Below are 25248 nucleotides of genomic sequence, written 5' to 3'. Positions count from 1 at the left end.
CTCCAGATGAAAGAGAATATTCCAGGCAGAGGCAGCCAAATGCAAAATGAAGTTTATAATGATGAATAAGAACCTCTTTCTTCTATCTAAGTGAGCGTAGCTGAGGAACCATGATATACACAACAAGATAATAATTCAAGGAACTAAAAGATAGGCATAAACAAAGTACTATGAAGTTGATGGAGGGAGGAGAGAAGATATCCAGCTTGAATTTTTAAGGTGGGTCAGGAAAAGCATCATGGAGGAGCAAAGACCTGAGCTGAGCCCCAAGAGATGATCAGAGGTGAATGAGCACAGATGACACGGAACAACCATGGTCAGAAGTACACAGGATAATAAGAGAAGCAAAGAATTGTTTAGCCTGGATGCAACAGATGGTATATAAAAAGGAATAATGGACGATAATATGAGAAACTCAGCTTGGAACCAGATAGCTGAAGACAGAAATACCTAGACTTGTATTTTTAGGCATTGGTTAAATGTAGATGTGAATCAACAGTGGTTTTATAAGAGCATGGTCACAGCTGTTCTATGACAGATGAATCAGATCACTGTGTGTAAAATGGAATTAAGTGAAGAAAGACCAAAGGCAAGGAGATAACTAATGAATCTTGAAAAAGTCCTACTAGAGATCTTCACCTTAATTCAGGACATCATCCTTAAAGACAAATAGAATCCATCTTCCAGCAACTCTGATTTGCAGAAACCGCTGGCACAAATAACTTACCCAGAAGAAATGCCGGCCTTTGAATCTACCTTCAATTTGCAGCCTTAGGGAAGACTCACTGTTCTAAGGAATTTATACAATTGATTAATGTACACTTTAATAATTTCTCTTTCCAATCATACTGACTATTCAGTAGCTTTTTAAAACGCCACATCCAATTTCTATATTGATTCAAAATGGCTTCCTACTGTATTTGCCTCAACCTATTTTCTGACTCAAATGTTGCATTATTTTTTGAAAGTTCCCCATTGGCCAACAAGTTCAATTTAAAGCTAGAAATACAGAAGACTCTTTAGCTTTGGCCTTGGTAGCTAATCCAGCCTCAATTTTCACTATAAGCTGCCCTATAGTTTATGTTCCAGAAACGCCGATAAGCAGGTATAGTTCTCTCATCACAACAAAGCATTTCTCACCTGACCCATTGTTCTTATTGTTGTCTTTGGCTGACACCTTACATTGTACAATGCGTAATTCTCCCTGTGCTTCACTAACTGTGGCTCTTCTTGGAGCATTTCCTTGAGGAAGTCTTCCCCTATAGATGACATCAGATTCATGTGCCAATATGTACCACTGAATGCAATGTTATTTATATCTGATAGAAGACAATTGGTCATAATGTCTTAAAGATAATAAACTATGAGTTTGGTTCCTCTTTAATTGAGTAGGAAAGAAAAAAATCAACAATAGCCTCTAAATATCTATTTACCTGCTTTGAATCACTGAGTCAACCCTTCCAATGAGCCATTGTGCTGTCATGGGCAAACTTTGCCTCATCTCACTAAACTAGGGGACAGTCTTAACCTTCTTATTAAGATTTCAATAAAGAATCATCAGAGAAATTTTTTTTTAGGAAGCTGTGTAGATTAAATCATTCCAACCTCTACATCTGATACTCCATCACGACAACATACTATGAAGAGGAAAGAATATTTTTCACACAGTGTTAATGTATTTTGCTCTCATTCATCTTTTCTCCCTTGGATCCCAGTTCATTGTCTGTAATCCTATTCACTAAATATGGATCAGGAGTGTATTTTAATATAAACATTTTAATGGCAGAAAATTTGGCAAACACAATACTGTGCAATAAATATCTATCTACTTAGTATCTGAATATTGCATAAATGTGCAAACATTTACTTGGCATTATAGTCACAGAAATCCATTCTCATATTGATGCTATCAGTATTTTATTTCAAATTTGTAATTTGAGTTTTTATGAACACTTATCTTAGTCTTATAAATATTTGAAACTTACCAGTCCATACACATTGCTTCTCAACTTTCACTACACCAGTGTTGTCAAAATGTATACAAGATGATTTTGAATGACAAGAATCCCTTAGAAATCTAGCCCAAATGACTTTCTTTTTTTTCAATTTGGATAAATGAATTTTACATGTAAAGTTCTGTAAGTTTACAGTATATAGTGTGTTATTTTGATATATTTACTTGCTATAAGGTTGCCATTGTAAAGATGTTCATCACATCATGTAGTTATAGTACAATATTTTTTTCTATATTCATTATACTGTTTAATACATCTCTATGGTATATTTAGTATTTGCTACAATTTTATTTTTTAAAGATTTATTTTATTTTTAGGCATACAAGAACTGGGGTACAGGCCAGAGGTACAGGTGGGTGAGAGGATTCACCAGGGACAGAGTGGGGAACAGAACAAGCAGAGGGACTGAAATACACTGCTGAGGGGAGCAGCGGGTGAGACAGGAGAGGTCTGCCGCGCCATGTGGGTCATCTCCCTGGCCAGTGCCGAACTCGAGCTGCAGTGGCTGCTAATAGCTTTATAGGTTGCATCTTAACCCCTTGCGCCACCAGGGAGGCCCAGTATTTGCTACAATTTTAAATTGCTGTCATTCTTATCTTCCCTCTTCCATCCTCTGATAACCACCATTTTACTCATTTTTTTTAATGTGTTTGACTATTTTTTGTATTCCATGTATAAATCACATCATACAGTACTTATCTTTCTCTGTCTGACTTATCCTGGTTGACATAATGTCAAGGCAAAATTTGCATTTTATATATATGGAAATTTAGGCACAGATCAAAGAAAAGAATTGCCCAAAGTCACACAGTTCACCAGTGGCATAGCACTTACAAAACACAAACATCAGGTCGTCAAATTTCCTCTTTTTATTACAACTTGGAGGAGAAAGAAAAAATCCCAGCAGACATTGAAAAACATTATGTGATTTGAAGACTCGATTTCCTTCTGTCATTTTTCTTAAAGTCATATTTGAAAGAAACTACAGCAACGTTGTTTTCTACCCACTACTGCTACTAGTTAAGCATTATGCTTCCCAAATGGCACTGAAACTACAAATTATTTCCCTCAAAGGTCTATTATCCTGCATCCCATCAATTAGTTGGCCAGTCCTGTTCATTATATGTACTAACCCACCAAGACCTAGTTCCAATAACAGCTCTCCTCTAGGAAGACTTCCTCAGACCCTTTATGTCTTACTCTATTCCCCTGGTCTAAGAAATCTTCTTAGCCAGCAGTCATGTTTCATGTGTGTCACTATAACCATGTATTAGATTCATCTGGATGTTCTACTAATTTACCACAAACCAGGTGACTTAAAACAACTTTATTCTTCTGCAGTTCTGGAGGTTATAAGTCTGGATTGAATTTCACTGCACCAAAACCAAGATATTGGCCAGGTCCTACTCCCTCCAGATCCTCTAGCCGAGACTGTTCTTTGCTGCTTCCAGCTTCTTGTGACTGCCAGCATCACCTGGCTTGTGTTCTCATCACCCTAATCTCTGTCTCTGCAGTTACATTGCATTCTCTTTCGCTTGCATCTAATTGTCCCTCCACCTCCCACTAACAAGGATATATTGCATTTAGAAGCATTTAGAAGCTCATGTCAACATATTCAATCCCATCTACAATGTCTCTTTTTGTTTTGGTCATATGAAATGTTAGATGTTCCAGCAATTAGGAAATGGAATAATATCATTGAAGGGGGGTTGTCATTACCCATCTTATTACACTAGATATCCAGCTTTTGATAAGTCCATCATACAGTAAAATCATTTTATGAGTTTGATAAGTCCATCCTACAGTAAAATCATTTTGAGTCCTTATATAAATCACTTTCTGATTTAATATTCACATATTATGATTGCTTCCAACTAGACCATGTGGTGGGGTAATAATTGTTAGCATATGAGCCAGTCACAGCATGCTATCAGTTTGACCATCTTTTGTCACACAGATCCATGTTTTTTCTTAGTAAAATACAGAAATGTTTTGTTTTTTAGTCTTTATGCATCCTTTCATGCAAGTGGTTGCTGTTGAACTGTGTAAAAATACTGTGCTAAACTGTAACCATGGATCTTAAAGAGCCTATTAAAAAGAACATTTCAATTAAATTGAAACAAGAAATCATTAAAAAGTATGATGATGGCATAAATGTTAGTGAATTGGTAGGAGAATTTTGTGTTCTCCACCCACTCCATCAGCAAACTCTTAGCTTTTTTAAATTATCTTTTCGATTTATGTTAGTTTACATATTTTTACTTTCATCTTTTTAATTTCAATAAATAAGAAAAAAATTCTTTCAGTATTTTTGTTGTTTCATTGTAAAAATCAGTCTTATACAACTTTAGTTTTATGCTGAAATCTTCAAATTACACTCTTAGAATACATTTATGAAATATCAATATATTATTGGATTCACATTATGAAATTTTCACTGCATGATTTCATCTGTAGAGAAGATTATTATCATAAAGCAGACATCTAGTGTACAACCCTCACTTCATAGAATAGGCTCTGGCTCATAGCAGGGTCAAGTTAGTTTATTTGGCCTTGTCTGTCCAAAGAAAGCAGGAACACTCAGGATGAGAAGCTGGCAGAGATTCAGATCTCAACTACCTAGATTATGAATTGATTTCACAGCTCAGCACAACTAACTTTGGTTATGATAAGTGTTTGGAAAAAAGAATGTTTATCTTCCACTGATTGTATTGTTTTGCATACTGTAGATGTGTTCTATGTTATGTTTGAAAAGGGAGAGAAAAATATGAACAAAAATAAAAATGACCTGTAATTCCTTCACTTATAATCACTGTTAACATCATATTTATTTCCAATACATTATATGTTTGTATGCATATTGCATGCTTGGATGCATTTTGCACTTGATGCATGCGTTCCTTATAGCATAAATTATACTATTTTATATGCAAAATATACATGTATACCCTATTTTCTTTGACATTTAAATCATATTATACGGAACATTTTTGTAGTCTATTTTTATTCACTAGCCATTATTCATTAGCATTTTCCCATGTCAGTAAAACTTCTTTGTAAACATCATTTTAATAGCTGCATAATGGTCCATCATGTGGATGTACCATAATTTATTTTATCATTCCCTTGATGTTACACTGTAATTGGGCTGTTTGAAAATGAATTTTTACAGCACTGAATTATAATACAATGAAAGGCACCTATCAAGGTCAACTCAGCATAGGTAGAAGTTAACAAACCTATTTTCAAAGACTGAGTACTGTAAGCTTCCACATAGCCACATTTAAGAGAGGGTGCTTAAGAATTAACATTTAGACTCTATGTTAAGGTGGCTTTTCCACCTTATCTCATAGTTCAGTGACCTAGTTACCTATGACTCGGGATTCCACAGCACAAGTTGGTCAAGAGACAGAGAGTATGGGATGGGGAAAGATTTCATATGTACGTGACATCATAGATATTTCTCTTTCCCTATGTAAGTATATCACTTAGCAAAATGTCCTTAAGATCAGTCCATTCCATCCATGTCGTTGGAAGTGGTAGAATTTCCTTCTTGTTCATGGATGAACAATATATATATATATATATATATATATATATATATATATATATATATTATACACACACATCTTCTTTATCCATTCATCTACTGATGGACACTTAAGTTGGTTCCTTGTCTTGGGCATTGTGAATAGCACTGCAGTGAACATGGGAATCCACATAACTATTCAAAGGACTAATGAAAATTCATTTTAATATGTGCATTTATAATCTTTCACACTCATCTCTACTAAAGCAGTTTAGCTTCTCTGTAAGTCAGTGATACCACCCGATGGGTCCCTTTCCTCCTGATGGTAACAGACTCTTATATGTAACCCATAGAGCCCATCCCATAGACAGCAGGCTTTCTTTTTGCTATGTAAACTTTCTCAACTGAAAAACATCAGTATATATATATATATATATATATATACACATATATGTCATATATTACATTAAAATAGATAAGTATAGGTATAGACATAATTTTAGAAAAAAAATGTCTTTCCTATCTGACCATAGGTGGAGAGGAAAGGGTAAATTCTGTGTTCAGGGAACTAGTGCAGAGGCGGCGAACACAGGATCTGGACCAGACGGAGGCCTGGCTGTTTGAAGCCTATCCTTATTGGATGAAAGCTACCGACACTTGCTGTCCAATTAAACTCTGCACTCTGCAAGGAGAGCAATTCTCCGAAATCTGTGCTGCACAGTACTCACGTGTGGCTGTTGACTATCTCAAATGGTGTTACTGTGCCTGAGGAAAGGTATTTGAATTTTTAAAAATATTTATTTTATTTATTTATGCATACAAGAGCTGGGGTACAGGCCAGACCTGCGGGGTGGTGAGAGGATTCACCAGACACAGAGTGGGGAGCAGAACAGGCAGATCTACTGAGATACACTGCTGAGGGGAACAGCGGGGAGACAGGAGAGGTCTGGTGTGCCTATTTTAATTTTTAATTCAATCTAGCATGATGGATACAAAACAAATGCATAACTAGGAAAATAACATCTCATTTGCAAAGACTAAGCATGGAGGCTTCTCCTGAAGCTGTATGTGCTCTGGAAGTGACTTGGTGACTGAAGAATGTGACAGCATCAGGGAAATGAACCTGGATGACAACTCAGTAGGTCTGTCCCAGCTTCATTCTGTCAATAACAAAACTCCATGAGCTGGGGAAATCCCTTTCCTCTTTGGGCCCTGTCTCCTCTCAAGCGACACTAGTGGGCTTGAATTGTGTAACTATTAATGGTGAATTCAGAAGACAGCAGATGTATTACTATCATCAAACAGGCAAACCAAGCCATTATTTGAGGAAATGGTGAAAAACGAGTCTGGTGGTGAGTCTGGAAGTTGCTAGAAAAAGACTGCAGCAGAAACACTCAAGAGAAATAATGTGACATTGCAAAACACAGGTCATTTTAAGTTATAGCTGCCACTCACTGAAAGCTAAATCTAGTTCTAGGGACTGCATATACTTTGATTGGATCTAATCCTCACAAGTCTGAGGTGAATTATTATCATTACCATTTCACTAAAAAATAAAGTGTTGAGGCTCAGATACATTGATCATGCAGATCAGATACCCAAGATCATGCAGTCAGCAAATGAGGGCTTGACCCTAGTTCGTTTTTTTTTAAAGATTTATTTATTTATGCATACAAGAACTGGGGTACAGGCCAGAGGTGTAGGGGGTAATAGGATTCACCAGAGACAGAGTGGGGAGCACAACAGGTGGATCTACTGAAATACACTGCTGAGGGGAGCAGTGGGCAAGACAGGAGAGATCTGCTGCACCATGTGGGGCAGCTCCCTGGCCGGGGATCAAACTCGTGCTGCATTGGCTGTGTCTTAAACCCTTGCACCACCAGGGAGGCCCCCGAGTTTGCTTTTTACTAGGATATGTTATACTTAATCACTGCTATTTATGATGCTTATTATATAACAGGTAAGAGTAGCCTATTTCTACATATGATTTTATTGACAAGAGCCCTGTCAACAGTTGTGTGGAAGCTAGCCCAAGAACTCCCCCACTCCACACCTCTAGTGCCCCTGACCTATAGAAAGGACCCTTGCTAAGATTTCTTGAGAGTGAGAACACAGTCCTTGAAAGGGTCTTCATCTGATGGAGTGGGAGCCTTTCTCAGCACTTTGCAAACTTGTTCTTTTTCACTTGAACTTCACTCAGCTCCACTTATCTGAATTCATCCTTCAGTCTTATCTTCACAAAAGCCTTTGGCTTGCGGTGACTTAGAGAACTTTCCACCGTATAAAAAATAAATTTTAATGCCATAAAATATTCTCTTGGAGGACTGATTTTTAATATAGAAAATCCTCTGTGATACTGAATAGCAGAGATAAAGTGGACAGATGGTGCAGCCATCACTTAACAGAAACAAAATGATTATATGGTACAATTGAGATGGCATAGCAAGTCCCATCTGAGGGAGTGAGAGTACCACCTCCACATTGCTTTGCTTTTTCAAAACCGATGAGAAGCAGGCCAGGTAAAGCAACAGAACACATCAACCTGATTTTTCTGAAATTGCTCTGGGAAACCGTCCACTTAATTCCGATTCCCAAGAAGAAATAATAAGACAAATCTAGAACTCTTAGCAGACGATAACAAAGGTGCTGAGGTTTTCACAATAGAAAATGTTGAATCCTTCTTTCTAAAAATCAAACTGAATTGGTAATCTTAAGCTATGGTGGCAAAAGGCATACTGAGACTGCATATTCTGAATGCTTTGGATATAATGCCCATCTATTTGATTTCGCTTCTTCTGGAGAGAAATAAATTTGAAATATTATTATAACTTTCTCTCTCTCTCTCTCTCTCTCTCTCTCTCTCTCTCTCTCCCTTATTCTCTCTCTCACTCACACACACAGAATTTTCTGGGGAAATGTATGTTTGGCATTTTTAAGTATAATCTACAGTCTTGCTACTTCTTGTTGCTAAATGTACAAATCTATAAAATCAAATAGAAAAGGATTAATATCCCAAATATATAGAGAGATTATCAAAATCAATAAAGACGTAAGTAGATTACTGTACAAAGGAAATAAAGCAATCTCACAAAAGTGAAAAATAAATACCAAATAAACATAAATTATGATCTAAAGAATCAGCAAAACATATTAATACAAAGGTGAGATACAAGTTATGAGCCATTAATTTAAATGCTAATCTCCAGGAGAGAAGTAAAGGGTAGTACTCTGTAACATTCCTTTTGGAAAACAATTTGGAAACATGTATGAAGGATCGCAAAGCTCTCCATTGTTTTGGGCCTAGTAATTCCACTTCTGAAAATCTATCCTAAGGGGAAAAAAAAGATATGCACATGGACCTAATTCATAACCTCTCAAAGTTGTAACCACCTAAATGTTCAACAGCAATTAAACATTATCATGCAACTGTTGAAAATTCAACTATTCAACTATTGAAAACAGAGGTTTGGAAGAACAGAGCAACATGGAGGTGTTCTTGTGATACAAGACAACTAAGAATGTTCATGTGGATTATGATACAGATAATAGAAAGGTTAGGGTGTGTGTGTGTGTGTGTGTGTGTGTGTGTGTGTGTACGCACCTGTGTGTGTATGTTAGGAGACAAGAGAAAAACTGGTGAAGAATCTTAGGATCAATTTTAAAGGAACTTAAATGAAATGTAATATAAGAAGGACAGTGTGCAGTAAATGTGAAACTAACATGCAAATTAGATAAATCTTCCAGAAATACTAATAATATATGAAGATTACTGGGAAAACATTGATATTCAGTTGACACATAGAGTGCAAAATACACATGTGCCACACACAGACAAATCATGAAACTTCAAAGGAATTCTTGCTCACATCGCAGGCATTTTCAAGCCACTGAATTCATGGAGATATGTGTTCATAATTTTCCATGGAGAGAAACATCTCACTTGCACAATTTAAGAAGTGCAACAATTAAGAGAGTATGAAGCCACTGAAAATTTTGTTGTATGAATTTTATTGACAAATAACATGCTCAAATCTTAAAAATTTACAAAGATATTGGAGGCAGAAGAAGAGGAGAAACCCTACTCTGTGTATGCCAGTGAGGACATTGTTGGCCATGTCAACTTAGACAATGATGACTTCAGCTTAGAAGGAATGATAGTAGTGACGAAGGAGAGAGAATGAATTTGGGAGAAGTGTTAGAGGGAGAATGGTGATTTTTTTCAATGTCAGAGTCAGACTGGGTAAGATGATTAAGAAGACACAGTCAAACATTACTCTGATACTGTCATTTTTCCAAGATTTTCAAGATAGAGCCTCAATTTACCAGTCTTCTCTTGTTTCTGAATTACAGTCTCACTAGACACACGTGCTTGCACTCTGCAAATATTCCCTGCACCCCTCACCTTCCTGCCATTGTTCATGCTGTTTCATCTGCTCGTAATTCCTCTCCATTGTGTACTTTACCCAGTTTCAAAATCTACTTTACATGCAGTCTACCCCTGTGAAGACGATCCCTAGCAGGACACTTTCATTTCTTCGAATGCCCATGGTGCTTTGTCTGTCTGGCTTTAGAATCACATGTCGTCTTCTCAACAGGGAAACCAATTATCCTATTAATCCATAGGTATGATCATGCTGCTCCATTGCTCAAAACTCTGCCGTGGTGCCCATTTCGCACAGGTCAATGTCAAACAACTTAGAAATCCCTATTTCAATGTTTGTCAATCAATCCTAGTTACACATTAATTTCATGTCACACACTATTTTTTTTAAATCTATGTCCTGACCTCACTCCCAACCAAGTGAATTGAACCCTAAGGGGAGCTATTTTTATGTCTCCCCAGGGAATTCCAAAGTGAAGTCAGGGTTGATTGGGAACCATAGACCAAGACTGAGCTGAAGCTGCAAGAAGAGTTGATTCACTGCTTCCTGTCTACTTGGTGGACCTAGAGGCCCTTTCTAGAGCGAGGGTTGTTTCTCTCGGAAACATTACCACCTTTCTCTAGTACTTACTTCAAGCTCTAGCTTCTCAGGACAAGTAGCTCAATACACAAGAGATTCTTTATACCACAGCCCCCACCACCACCATCACAGCCCCCTCAGAAGCTGTTAGTTTCTGTGACTTGGAACCATAACTTTTTCTTTGAGGAAAATTAGGAACACAGCTTTATCTATATAAAAATGAAAACCTTTTTTAAACAAATATTTAAGTTTATCAAATATGGTGGCGCAGAGCCAAATTTGTGATGGTTAGCTAGTATATTGCAGGGCAGAGTCGGAACGCTCTGCGTGTGGTGTGGATTGGGCCTGAGGGAGGGGAATGTAGTCAGTGCAGAGGCTCCTCTTCCCCTTCTAAGGCAGACTGGCATGGTCTCTGTTGTGCAGGGGGAGCTTCACCCCATCCCTGTGTTCTTGTGTTGTTTCTATGGTGTCTTGTCCAAGAATAGTTGTTAGTTGTTCTTGTGAAGGGGAGCAAACAAGATATGACAGAAACAACCTATGTCACCATCTTGATGAAGTCAATTCCAGACTCAGTATCCAAGAAGCATTCGACCGAATGAGGCAGTGGAATGAATCTAATGAAATGCAGTATAGTTGGACAAATATAAACTAACTATTTAAGTACAGGGCACAGTAATTTGGTGTAAAAACAGTATGTATAAAATATATTTCGTGGATTGGATTTCTGACAGTAGTATATCAGTTTTCCAACTTGAGCATGCAGTTTGCTCTACTCCACCTCCAAAGTTTCTGATTTAAAGGTCTGCTATCTGGTCTGAGAATTTGCATTCCTAATAACTTTCCAGGTGAGACTAATCCTGATGCTGCTGGTCCAGGGATGACCATTTGAGTGGCACTAGTGTTAAGAAAAATCCATACAAATTTAGGAAGAAGAAAAAACAGTACAATTGGGCCTCCCTGGTGGTTGAGGTGGTTCAGTGCAGCGCTATGAAGCTGTCCGCAGCCTCTGCAGTGCCGGTTTGATCCCCGCTGGCTACGGAGATACCCTGCTGCTCCCCTCAGCAAGGTATTTCAGTCAATCTGCCTGTTTTGTTCCCTGCTCTGTCTCTGATGAATCCTCTCACCCTCCTGCACATCTGGCGTGTACCCCAGTTCTTGTATAAATAAATCTTTAAAAAAATTTGTACAATGAAATAGGTTATTAACATATATATTAATTCTAGTAGGAATCTATGGAATAAGTGCTATCCACAGGGACAGAGAAGCAATCAGTGATGGTGGTGGGACTTGCAATCATGCCCTATGAGGAACTTGTGAAGGATTGGGACTATGTAATCTTGAGAAGGTATAATTTAGGTAGACACAGTGACATTGTGCTTTTCAACACTGTCAAGCAATTAGATGAAAATTTTTTTCTTGGTAGTGTTAAATAGTAGAGCTAGAATGCACGGTTATCCATTTCAGGAGGCAGACTTCAACCAGAAGTGGAGCAGACATTTCTAGAAGGTGGAGCTGTCCTGCGTTACATTGAGTTGCTTCCCAAACTGTTGAGCTCCCATCAGTTGATAAATTCAAGTACAAAACAAAAAGTATTAAGGCCCATATATGGATTTGGAAATAATAACTTTTGAGGCACCTTCAAGTGTGAAAAATGCTATGAGTGTATGAATATAGTTTTCTTTAGTTATATAGTCTGGCCAATATGAAACTACTGCATTTGAAAAAATAAGGGCAAACTAAATGATGGTACCTAAAATATGGTATCTAAATCATGGTTGAAAATATGAGATGAGAGTAGCTCAAAAAATGGCTATAATCACTACATTTGGAAATTGAAAGGAGTACAAGGATTCAATATGAGGTATTGAGACAAAACCCAGATGGAATACAAGGCAAGAAAAAGCAAAAATGTACAAGCGAATATGACACAATTATGTAGAGAAGTTGAACTAAATGAAGGCAAGAAGGCATAGATAGGTAAAAATTCACTATTTCCATAGAAATTTACCCTTCACAGTGAATATTTTATCTCCATTCTGACATTCAATATTAGCTGCAGTTACGTATGAGCTCAAATTTGATGTGAACGATCTGGAAATTGATTAGCGTTCAAAGAACTCATGAGGATTGTAGGTCAGATGAATGTCTGTGTCATCAGTGCTGAAGTAGTAAATCAGTTTGAGGAGGAAGAAAGAAAAAAATAGAAGCATGAGTAGAGGATTGTCACTGTCCAAATGCTACTTGACATGTCTGGGGACCCAGCTCTGAGAAGATTACAAGGGTTTAGGGTACATGGTTCATAATAATGTCTTGAGTAAATGCTGATGTTTGACCCCTCACCTTCTTCCATTTAAAGGTTTGCTCTTGGGCCTCCCCGGTGGCGCAGTGGTTGAGCGCTGGGTTGCGAAGCTGCCCGCGGCCTCTGCAGCGCCGGTTCGATCCCCGGCTGCTCCCCGGCCACCGGAGGAGGGTCCCACATGGCGCGCAGACCTCTCCTGCCGCCCGCTGCTCCCCTCAGCAGTGTCCTTCGGTCCTTCTGCCTGCTCTGCTCCCCGCTCTGGCTCTGGTGAATTCTCTCACCCTCCCGCGCTTCTGACTGTACCCAGTGCATGTATAAACAAAACAAACAAACAAATAAATAAATAAATAAAACATGCCTCTATAAAAAAAAAAAAAAAAAAAGGTTTGCTCTTTGCCCTCTTTCTCTTCTTGGTCCTTTTGTCCTATGCGTCTTTCTGTTCACTCCTGATCATCTAGGCTGAGAAAATATTGAAATATCAGGCACTTATATCCCATTTCAAATGAGGGGATGTTAATGTTTTATGATACAAATAGGTGTATTTCCCTTATAAACTTTATACCACTGCTAACAGATTTAAGGTATTGGGCAAATGTATGAATGATTTTTGAAAGACAGAGGTCTTTTCTCAGGGTCACTAAAATAACGGCCTATTCCCCACTTACCTAATCAACCTAAAAGCAATATGACCATATCAACAGCATTAGGGAAATCTTACTGGAATCAGTTCCAACATAAATCACTTGAATTTGGAAAATAACACAAATATTGGGTGCTAGGTCTTCTGGAATAAAATTTGAAAAACAAATGTAGGCACCGTTTCTCAATGGCAAGTGATGTCATTCTACTGATTAAGTGTTCGGATTCAATTGCCTCGCTAGCACAGTTGCTGAGCAGGGAAAGGATGGGACAGCCAGAAAGGGAAGGGCAGGGGAAGGGAGGGGAGAAGAGGGGAGTGGGGGAAAGGAAAGAAAGGGGGGGAGAGGAGGGGAGGGAATCCCCACATATGGCAGTAAGGACTACAGGCTGAGAGCTGGAAGGATCATTAGAAACTGACTAACCCAGATCCTTATTCTCTGGATGTGACCAAATATTTTAATTCCTCCCCTGAGTTTCTAGAACTATTATTCCAGTGGTGGCATTTGGTCTGTGGAGGCATTCCACAAAGGATCTCTAGGAGCTTTCTATGACCCCAAAGGGCCATGCAGTTGTATCGCAGCCAGTGCTTTGCGGAGACTTTGTCTGCCCCCAACCCAAACACTACCCACAGAGGTAGATATCTTCCTTAATATTTTCACAACCCTCAGTGCTTACCACTAAAAGCACTTATCACTCTACATTCTCATTTTTCTGCTTGTCATTCCTGCCATACTGTGAGTTCTACCAGACGACTTTGATTCGGCATAGGCTCTGATACATGGGTACACGAGATACACTTGCTCATCAAATGAAGGTCCACTGAAAAGCCTCACCTTCCATCCATAGGAAAAGAAATTTTTGCAGAAACATTTCAAAACAGCTCTCCAAATATTGCTGCTTGATGTAAAGGACTACATTTTCAAATGACAATTTATTTTGCTCTCTTAATCTCAACATTGTGACAATGAGTCTTTGAACTTTGTGATTTCCAGATACTGGGTCTGTCCCATATGTATTTACTTCGATAAATTTTAAAATGGCGCCAACTAAAATATCAGCATGCAACATTTGGGATGGGAATTGAAAAGTAATTTAGAAAGAAAACAAGTCAAGTCTATACTCTAATGATGTTTAATGCTGTTTTGACTCCCTTGGCAGCTTTCAACACATTTACTTCTATCTCTGGAGTATATGTTCTCATCCTTGTGTTCTGTGATTCACAAGAGAGAATTTTCTAGTCTCCTATAGTTTTATTGTCTAGTAACATAACTGCTCTCAACATAATTGCATTATTTTCTTAAAGGTAAACAGTTGTTAAAATTCAGAATCTAATTGGATAATTAAAATGTCCAGAAAGTATGCCAACAATTTCCTTTGTATAAACTGTCTTTAAAATGTTGTTCCCCAATCTTATTTTTACTGTTCATGGCATTTAGTTCTAGGCAGCGCCATTATTATGAGTTGTTAGTTTATGCAGAAATGTAGTGAAAGTTGTGGCGACCAGAGGACATTTTTAATTCATAATGTAGTTTTCCTGAGTAGCTCCAAGTGCATGCTCACATTTAAACATGGGATATAATGAGAACCTTCTGTTGCCTCCCACAACTGATCTTCATAGCACCGGTCTAAGAATTCTGTTACTTGGCTTTGTTATTTTGAAGTTCCAGAGTTTAGCTAGTTATTATCGTAGCTAGATTAATAATTCAGAAATTACCACTCTGGCTAGATGTTTTTTCAAAGAAGACATCAAGTGGCCAGCAGGCACATGAAAAGATGCCTAAGACCACTAATCATCAGGGAAATGCAAAGCAAAACCACAAGGAGTTATCACCTCACATCTGTGAGAATGGCTATTATCAAAAGATAGGAACTAACCAGTCTTGATCCAAGATGACTGTAATGAGACTTTGCCAGAACAGATATTTCAAGTAAGAGTTAAACAAGGTGATGCCCAAGGTCCTTTCCAACTCTGACTTCAAGCAGAGTAAATCTCTGCAATGTCAAAATCAAGGAATAATTCGGTCACATTAATTAAATCCATCATGCCTAAATTCAAATGTATGTTCAATTTCTACCTAATAGAAACTCTTGCTATTGGCTGTGTACTTTTAAATACATTATGTCATTTCATCTGCACAATTATGCGAGACATATGGTGCTATCTCCATCCTGCAGATCAGGAAAATGAAGCTCAGTAAAGTTGTAGTCACAGAGCCAAGATTCAGATTTTGATCTCTTTCATCCCGAGTTCAGGAACCTCTCCATTATATTCTACTTAACTGATCCATTGCTGTGCCAAGACTCCAGAGAAAGTTGCATGAATGTAATGTAGAAGATCAGAGAAACTTGGAAAGACAGGCGACATAAGGGGGAGTTTGCTAAGTGACTCTAAATGTTTGGTATCCTCCCTTTGCCTTGCTTTCCAGGAACATCTTTATATTTGTTACATAACCTCACAATGGTACTGGACATCTTGAATAATGGAAATGAAGTCATCCACTACTGAAACATAGATGAACTCATTACTATTAATATTAATTTGTGCCAATGTCCTAAGAATTCATTAAGCCTGCTTTGGAATTTAAGAGACTACTTCAGGATTCACTGAAAACTAAAACATGGAACAGTCTGAATAGGAAACAGTATTCCTACTTGATCAATCTGGCTATATTTTGGGTTCTCTCTGTGGAGTTTGGGAAAACTTCTTTAGGCAAAGTGTATCACAAATTATGCATGCTCTACTTCAGAAATTAATGATGAGAACTATGAATACTGCAATGTTGAGAATTTCAACTCTCCAAGCAATATTTCATCTTCACTCACAAATATATGCAGAAAACAACTTGATATTAAATTTTCTTTTTTTTTTAATCTTATCGCATTGGAACACTACTTTATTAATATTTTTTTAGAGAAAGAAGCGTCCTAATTTTGATTTAACTTGTTCTACATCACCCATGAAAATAAAATTATGAGGGAAATACAGTCAAACCTGTTGTTGATCAGTTTTTCTTTTTTCACCTCTCTCTTCTTTTGGCCAAGAAATAAAAGATAAAGTAAGAATGGAGGAAACGGAATCACGTCTGTCCATCTACAGCATCTGGATTTTTAGAAGACATTGAACATGTACATCAAATATGTATCCTGAATGACCCACTGTTCCAGAGACATCTCCATAAAGTTGGGATGCCATGTTCCCTGCCCCCACTTACTGAGGAGTGGAGCTGAGTGGCCAGGTGAAGATATTTGACATGGAACTCAGCTGGGGGTAGGGAGAAGAGGGGAGAGCTCAAGTTCCTGTGGCCCGATTTGCACTGTGGTACTGCTGGGAAGGAGACATGTGGAGGAGAGACACATGGAGACACATGGAAGAGATACGTGGGTGGCAGACATGTGGGGAGGCTGACAATTATGGTCCTTGTCTTGATTTATACTTGATGTTTCTCCTTTCATCCCAGACCAGCTTGGCTGCTTTTGCACCCTTCCTGTGTTTTTTCAGCAGAAGGCACCTGAGACTTGTGACAGACGAGTTTTGGGGCCTTAGCATCCAAATTTCAGGTCAATCCTGTTTTGCTGGGCATTTACCCAAGAGGGGCTGGGTAACTTTGGGTGTTTTATTGGGAAGCTACTCTCCTCTCTTCTCTCTCCATGCACACTAATTCTACTGAAGTTCTTTCACATTAAGATTCTGCTTGTCTCTGTGCACATGAATGACCCCTTCAAAGCATGCAAATTTGGGGGTCCCAAGGCCCCCAATGCAAATTTGAGAGTCCCCAATCTGTATGCTAATACTGCTTGAAACACTTATTCTACACTTCAAAGTTTGTATACTCATATTTATAGCCCTCAAAAATACATATACTTTGGTTATTGATTTCTACGGGGAAAAGGTATTTTTGAACAGGTTACCTCCAAACCAATCTGTTCACACGAACCTAAGCATGATCACCGAAGCAATTCTTCATTAACTTTACTGATCATCTCTAAATGTTCACTATAATTCTTTATGGTTAAAATATTTCCCCATTTTAGTTTTATAGGAATTGAGATTCCCGGATGAGAAATGTCCTGGAAGAAGCCTGAGATACAGAAAATGGCAGATATAAAACTCACCTCTCTGGCCTTAAAGAATGATTTAGGGATTTTTTTCTCCCTCATAATCTAGCACTCTGTGACAACCTTCCTTCCCTGCTACAATAGGAATTCCTTAAATGGAGATGCTTATCTTATTCAGTGATTTGTGTGGGCCTGACATAAAATAGATACTCTGGAATTCTTTAATGAATGAAACAAAAAGTTAATAGGAAATGAAATAAATGAATAAATGAACAGAAAAACTACATTGGGTCTTCCAACATCTTTGATAAGCTCTGTCTCAATGAATAAAGGTCAAACATGTAAAAACTATCTCTATACTCCTCCCCCGCACTCTCTCTCTCTCTCTCTCTCTTTCTCTCTCTCTCTCTCTCTCTCACACACACACACACACACACACAGAGCGACTTTTAATTACAAAGAACTTAAGAAAAAAGAATACTGATTATTCGGAAAATTTCAAATTGAAACTTGATTGACATTAAATTTACTTTAAAAGGAACATCAAAATAGAAAATAGAAGTTTCTACTTCTAGATATAATAAAATAGAGATAGGTCCTGTGATGATAAGTTTATATTTTCAAAACACAAATTTTATAGACAGGCACTATAATTTACTCCTTATAAGTCATACATAAATCAATCGCTTTAGTGGTAGTAAAATGAATGTGTGTCCATCCAGGAAACAGGGCATTTCTCCCCCATGGAAACTGTATGTGAGATGCAGTTAGCAAAACTCTTTTGTCAAGTTGCCATTGTGTGTTTGGAGGTGTGTTGGGTAATGGATAGAGCTTTGGTGTAATAAACAAGAAACAAGCTTGATTAACTTTGTGTGCTGTCTAGTAGACTAGAAATGTTGGACCAGGGAGAATTGTACTAACCTACTGCTTCCATTGCCAACTTTTGTTTGTTGCCATTTGCATTGTGCCTTGTAATCATTTTACAATTATTCTGATATCACTCTAAATTTAACTGGATGCGCTGCTCACTGCTTACCCTACATATGAACTTTCTTTTTTTTTTTCTTATGCATATCTCTTAATTTTGCTTTATCTCTCAGTAATTCTGAGTAGTATTCAAACATTTCGTTCTAAGAATTTGCAGTCAGATAGAGAAAGGCACTGTCTTTTTTCCCTTCATATATAGTACACAGAGAAACAAAACAAAGGAATGGGTTGAATAAAACAAAAATTAACTTTTAGACTATGAGATCAAATTAGTGGTTAGCAAGGAAGATTTTGTTCACTACGTCAAGTTAAAAATGCTAATATTACCTTTGTGTTCCTGACTGTTTACATGAGTTCCTGAAAATGTCACTCAGTTAGAATTCATTGCTCAAAAATGTAAGTCATAGGCTCTTTAGTCTTTTGTCATATAGGCAGGTTGAAAAGCAATATTGATCACTTCATCCAGATATGTTTGTAGCATACAAACATCTAAATGTCTTTCTTCCTCATTGAGAACATGAAAATGCAAGCTATAACTAAAAAAATTTTACAATCCATGTATATAATATTGTTATCCAAAATATATAAACAGCACCCACAGCTGAATAATTAAAAGATAAGCAATTCAATTCAAAACCAGAGAAAAATTGGTATACTTTCCAGAAAGAAGATATATAAATGGCCAATAAGGAAATGAAACGATATATTCAACATCATTAACTAACAGGGAATGCAGATTAAAACCACAAAAAACACCACCACATTCACACTAGAATGTTTAAGTTGACAAAAGTGATAGCAATAAACATTTTTAAGAATATGGAACTATTTGGAATTCTTATAATTGCTGATACGATTGCAAAATGGCATGTCCACTTTCAAAAACAACTTGGATGTTTCTCACAAAGTTAAACATACACTTGTCATATGACCCACTCTTAGGCTTTCATATGTACTGACATTGTAATGATCCTGACTGATGGAAATGTGAGGCCATTAGAGATAGAGTGACATCAATTCAAAAGCAACCAGCAACCACTTGCTTATGAAGATACTGATAGACAGACATGCAGAAGGCGAGGACACATAAAAATCTGGCTGTGCAGAAAAATTCCATCTAAGTAAAAATCAACAGATGGTACTGAGAGTATATCTCTGAACAGTGTTATAAACATAGACACTGAATTTGAGGCAATATGAGGTGCTGGTGGACTCCATGCTTGTAGTCCTGAAACCAGAGTTTGGTGAGCGTCACTTGGAAATCTCACCCTGTGAAGTGGCATCCACACCCCCTCTCCCTGGGGAAATGGATAGGAGCCAGGAACTCGGCAGGCTGGGTCCAACTAGCTCTCATTGTCAGTCCCCCAAACTTCGCAAGAGGCCCATTACCTTCCTTTTATGGCTGCTATTTGAATTGTATGCTTATATTACTATAATGTGGATTCCCTCTGATAAATTCATGTTGTGGTTTTATGCATTTAGTTTGAGTCATAAGTGAAATCTTCCTGCCTTGTGGAAGCTAGCATTCTAGAAATCCCAAACCTGAGAAAATATAGGCATGTATCCAAAAGAAATAAAGACACCTCTACACAAAAATATGTGCATGAACGTTCACATAATCAGTATGCATAATCGTCAAAATTTGAAAGCATCCAGAATGTCCGCTAAGTTGAGAATGGATAAACAAATTGTGGTCCATCCATACATTAGAAAAGTACTCAGCAATAAGAGGGAAAGAATTATCGATCACACACTTATGGATAAATTATAAAAAAAAAAAGTTATGGTGAAAAACTAAACCATACAAAAATAGCCGATATTACCTGATTTTCATTTATATGACATTCTAGAAAAGTTAAATCTAATGTATAGTGCCAAAAAGCAGATAGGTAGATCTTGAATACTGTGAGGATTTCAAAAGGTCATTGAAATATTTCATATCTTGATTGTAGTAATGGTTACATAACTGTATATATTTGTTGAAGTGCATTAAACTCTACCATTGTATGTGAACATTATAATTTTATTATACATGAATTATAATGCAATAAACTTGATATAAAATTAAGAAAACATTAACTTAAAAATAAGAGCACGGGGCCTCCCCGGTGGCGCAGTGGTTGAGCGCTGGGCTGCAAAGTTGCCCACAGCCTTTGCAGCGCCGGTTCGATGCCCGGCTGCCAGCGAGGGTCCCACATGGCGCGCAGACCTCTCCAGCCGTGCCCGCTGCTCCCCTCAGCAGTGTACTTCATCAGTCTACCTGTTCTGTTCCTCACTCTGGCTCTGGTGAGTTCTCTCACCCTCCCGCACTTCTGACTGTACCCAGTGCTTGAATGAATAAATAAATAAATAAATAAATACATAAATAAATAAATAAATAAATAAATCTATCTTAAAAAAAAATAAGAGCATGCAAGATTATAACTATAGTCTGAGATATATTGTATCAGATGCTAACAATCAATCAATAAATCTTAATTTGTGGGAAGAAATGAGCAAGTGGACATATAATAGGGGTTAAATCTGTGATAAAGTAGCTGAACTTTTCTTGATGCTTCAATCCATACCTCTAAGTCACGCTGCCAAATTGCAATAACAGGTTGCACACACATTAATCACCATGAGGTCAATGTCCAGCAGTACTAGTCCCTAACCCAGATCCCTGGCCTGAGACGCAGTGCACATTCATGAAAAGGACCAGAATTCCTCACTGCCAATGAACTCAAAGGCAGTTTCTGAGGAACTATGAGATAGGCTGTGTACCCTTTGAGATACTAGGAGATGAAGTATTAGGTAAATGACCAATTTTAGCTTAGGAAGAGTTGCAAATATATGTTTAATGACCCAATTAATAAGCTGCAGAAGGGGGAAATAGAACTACCAAAAATAGCTATATATTTCAACATTTTTCAACTTTGGTTTGTTTTCCACTTTTACTAATTTCTATTTTGACTTCATACGATGGGCACTTTTGGTATAAAATAGAATCTATAAAAAGTACTTGCTGAATGTTCCAGGAGTATTCTCACTGCATTTTCTTTTATAGTACAGCAGCAGAACACACAGGCTGCTTCCCATACAGTGACAACATTATTTTCATGCTATTGGAGTGGAAGTAAACTTTGACCTTTGGTACCCTGTGGGATAGAAGCCTAGAGCTATGGAAATGTTTTTATTTTGTTTTCCTTAGAGAGTCAAGGGGGACAATCACAGTTGAAAATGTCCCTAGGCTACAATGAAAAAGGAGTCTGTTCTAACTGCTAGAAAGAGCCAAGCCTGCTTTCTATCAGCACTCTGCTGGCCCCAAGTTTTTGGTCCTTTGTTTAGAAAGCTGGTGAGTTCCTAAATGGCACTGATTGATAAGAGAGTCCCATCTCATTCTGATTGTCAGGAATTTCACTGCCAAAGACAAGCTTCAGGATCTACAGGCAAACCTAGGCATGACTGAGTACACACATACGCACAGCAATGTCAGCCTCCACTGCCAACATCCCAGTAACTCACAAAGTTCTGAAACATTCAACCTATTCTTGGCTTAACAATCAGAATCTCACACTTTTCTCTGCTGTTTAGGCAACATTTGTTGCTTTATCTTGATGTTTTAACATTCTCTGTGTCCAAAAAGTATGGCAAAGAACCATGCAAGTACATAAACCAAATTTGTTTTGGGTAGATTTTCAAAATGTGAAAGGGTCTTTGCTTTAATTCCATTACCATTGTTTTAAGATCCATTAATTCTAACTGCAAAAGTCTCTGATGTTCTCAGTCTTTACTCTGTTCTTGTTTTACATCACCCACTGTTGTTTTTTTATTTTTAATTCTGCAAGCATGGTTACAACTGTCACCCTGAATGCCACTTAAGCATATTCTACAGCTCTGCTAGATGGAGACTCTTTGCTCCAGCATTTGTGGTAAGTTCTTCTGTCCCTTCATTTTTGGTCTTTATGGGTTGTGACAGGGGTAGACCTTCAGACTACTGCCTTTGTACCTGTTGAAGTGATATCAGAATGATAGGCAGAAAGGAACCTGGCAGTATGGCACCGAAGGGGGACCTCCCATGAATGTTAATCAAGCTTTCAACTTGGTGTGGGGACCAGAGTTTTGTGGTTGGGTCCACAGTAATCCCCCCTCTAGACCAACTCCTCAGTTTAAATGTCTCATATAATTTCATGCCAGCCTCAAATTTTAGGCTGCGTCTGAGCTCTAGATGTAGCACTGGTAGTGGATTGTAGTTGAGAGGGCAACAAGTGGGAGTTGACTTCTGCTTTTCTAGAGGAGAGCCTAACCCAGGGGCGCATGCTCCTGCATTAAGATCCTGGTGCTTAAACTCTGGTTAGGGAGAGCTTTCAGTTGTTTCAGTTTGGAGATGGTGCCTGGCAGTTTTTCTGAATATAACAGCCTCAGCCTATACTTAGTAGCCACTGCTATGTGGAGACAGGTATTCTGACCTGGTTCCACTACCTTCCACCCTTTGCTGGTTGGGACCCCAGCTGTGCTATATTGAGAGCCTACGATCATCACTCTCTACCCCTGCTCCCATAGTCCTCTACTAGTGCCAGTGCACCCTCTGTCCTGGATCCCAACTCTGTGCACCTCTTACCCAGCACAGTGCTAGTCCTCAAATTCCCCAATGTGGGTACGTACGCTCCTCAACTCAATTGTTGGGGGACTCCATACAGTCGAGGACACTTCCTCTTGTGAGTTGCACAGCCTTGCTATCACTACAGACACAATTCAACTACTTTTTCTACCCCTTTCCATTGACCTGTTGCTCCAGATGTAGTCATCTATGTATCTTTCAGCAGTCATTGGCCTTGTTCCCTGCAGTTTAATTGTGACTGTATGGATAAGTGAACTCCACATCTTTACTCTGTCTGCCTCCATCTTGCTGGACCCCAACTCTCTGCTTTAAAAATCCATTCATGGGCCTTCCCTGGTGGCGCAGGTAGTTGAGTGCCGCACTGTGAAGCTGACCGCAGCCTCGGCAGCGCGGGTTCGATCCCAGCCAGTCGGCGAGAATCCCACATGGCGCAGCAGACCTCTCCTGTCGGGCCCGCTGCTCCCCTCAGCAGTGCATTTCGTCAATCTGCCTGTTCTGTTCCCCGCTCTGTCTCTGGCGAATCCTCTCACCCTCCCGCGCATCTGTCCTGTACCCCGGTTCTTGTATAAAATAAATAAATAACTCTTTAAAAAAAAATCCATTCATGACCTTTATTGAAATAGCATATCGTCCCAGCATGCTTAAAAAGTACCACTTGAATGTCAAAACTTGGATATGCATGAGCTTTTCACAACACATTATGAAATACAATGTGTTAGATTCTTATTGTGGTTGTAATAAATTATCATGAACTTACTGGCTTAAAACACAAATTTATTCTCTTACAGTTCTGGAGGTCAGAAATCTGAAATGAGTCTCATCAGGTTAAAATCAACTATTCCTGCTAGAGACTCTATGAGAGAATCCATTTCATTGCCAGCTTCTAGAATCCACCTACATTCCTTTATTCATGACTCCTTCTTGCATCTTCAAAACCAGGAGCATAGCATACTCAAATCTCTCTACTTTGACTTACATGTGTATCCTGTCATCTCCCTCTAAAACATGCTTTCCATCCCTATATAAGAGCTTTCCTGCACATCCAGGCTAACCAAATAATTGAGGGTAGATTTCCTATCTCTGGGTCCTTAAGTTAATCAGAACATCAATATTATTGTGTCATATATGGACCAAGAAAAGAAAATTTTACCTTTTGCTCAGTTGAAAAATGTCTACCTCTGCCCTGCCATGGTTACGTCTAGAGGTTGGAATCAGCTAAACAATGATTCTTGTTCACTGTGAACAACCCTGGGTTGAGAAACAAAGGAATGTCTGAAAAAGATCATAGACCAAGCCTCTGCCATGTTTGCAAGTTGCAGAAAGAAGGAGCATGAGATAATATCCTGCCCCACATCTATAAGGTTACCTCTTGGATAAGAGATTCAAATCACCTTTGGTCTTTACATCTTTCCAAACACACATCACTCTGACTGGATTAGTTCTGTAAGATCAAGGGATGCCTTTGAAGTTCTGAACAGTGTTTTTCCTTTTTCAATTAACTAAGCTAGCTAGAAACCAGCCTTCTTTACTTAACTGAAAATGTTAGAAATCAACGAGATGCCTTCTTACCTTTGCTTAAAAAAAATTATGTATTCTTTCTGTGCATGTAACTTACCTATGCAAACAAAGGCCCCAAATTAAAGGGTAAGGACCATTCAGTCAGAGAAATTGGATATAGTTCTCCCTGGCTCGAGTTCTCAATTTAGTTCTGAATGACCACTTTAAGAACTTTTTCTTCTCCCTCATTAGAGATGCAAAGCAAAAAAAAAAAAAAAAAAAAAAAAGAAATTTCTCTTTTTTGAACTTTGAGTTCATTTCATATTGGTGATTATTTTGATCAATACATGTAAGGAAACATAGTCATAGATTCCTTGGATTAGGATGTAGACATATTTTTCTGTCTAACAATAGCATATTATTTTTATGTAGTTAGAAAAAAGCATGCTAATAAAGTAATTCATAAAGTTCTCTGTCCTTGCACAGAGAGTGGTAACAATTTATAACATTTGTATATGAACTAGGTTAAGAATAATGCCAATGTCAGAGAATAGAAAGCTGAAAACATGGAGTTCCACTGAAATAAACTTGAATAATCTGAATACATTTAGAATTTTATACAGAAACAATGCATAGTCTAATTATCATGTATTTATTTTGTCAAG

This window comes from Talpa occidentalis, unplaced genomic scaffold (genome assembly GCF_014898055.3).
Source record: "Talpa occidentalis isolate TD23 unplaced genomic scaffold, MPIMG_talOcc4v2.1 talOcc4.15, whole genome shotgun sequence".
Classification (NCBI taxonomy): Eukaryota; Metazoa; Chordata; class Mammalia; order Eulipotyphla; family Talpidae; genus Talpa; species Talpa occidentalis.
The sequence above is the reverse complement of the archived record's forward strand: the minus strand, read 5'-3'. Positions refer to the sequence as shown.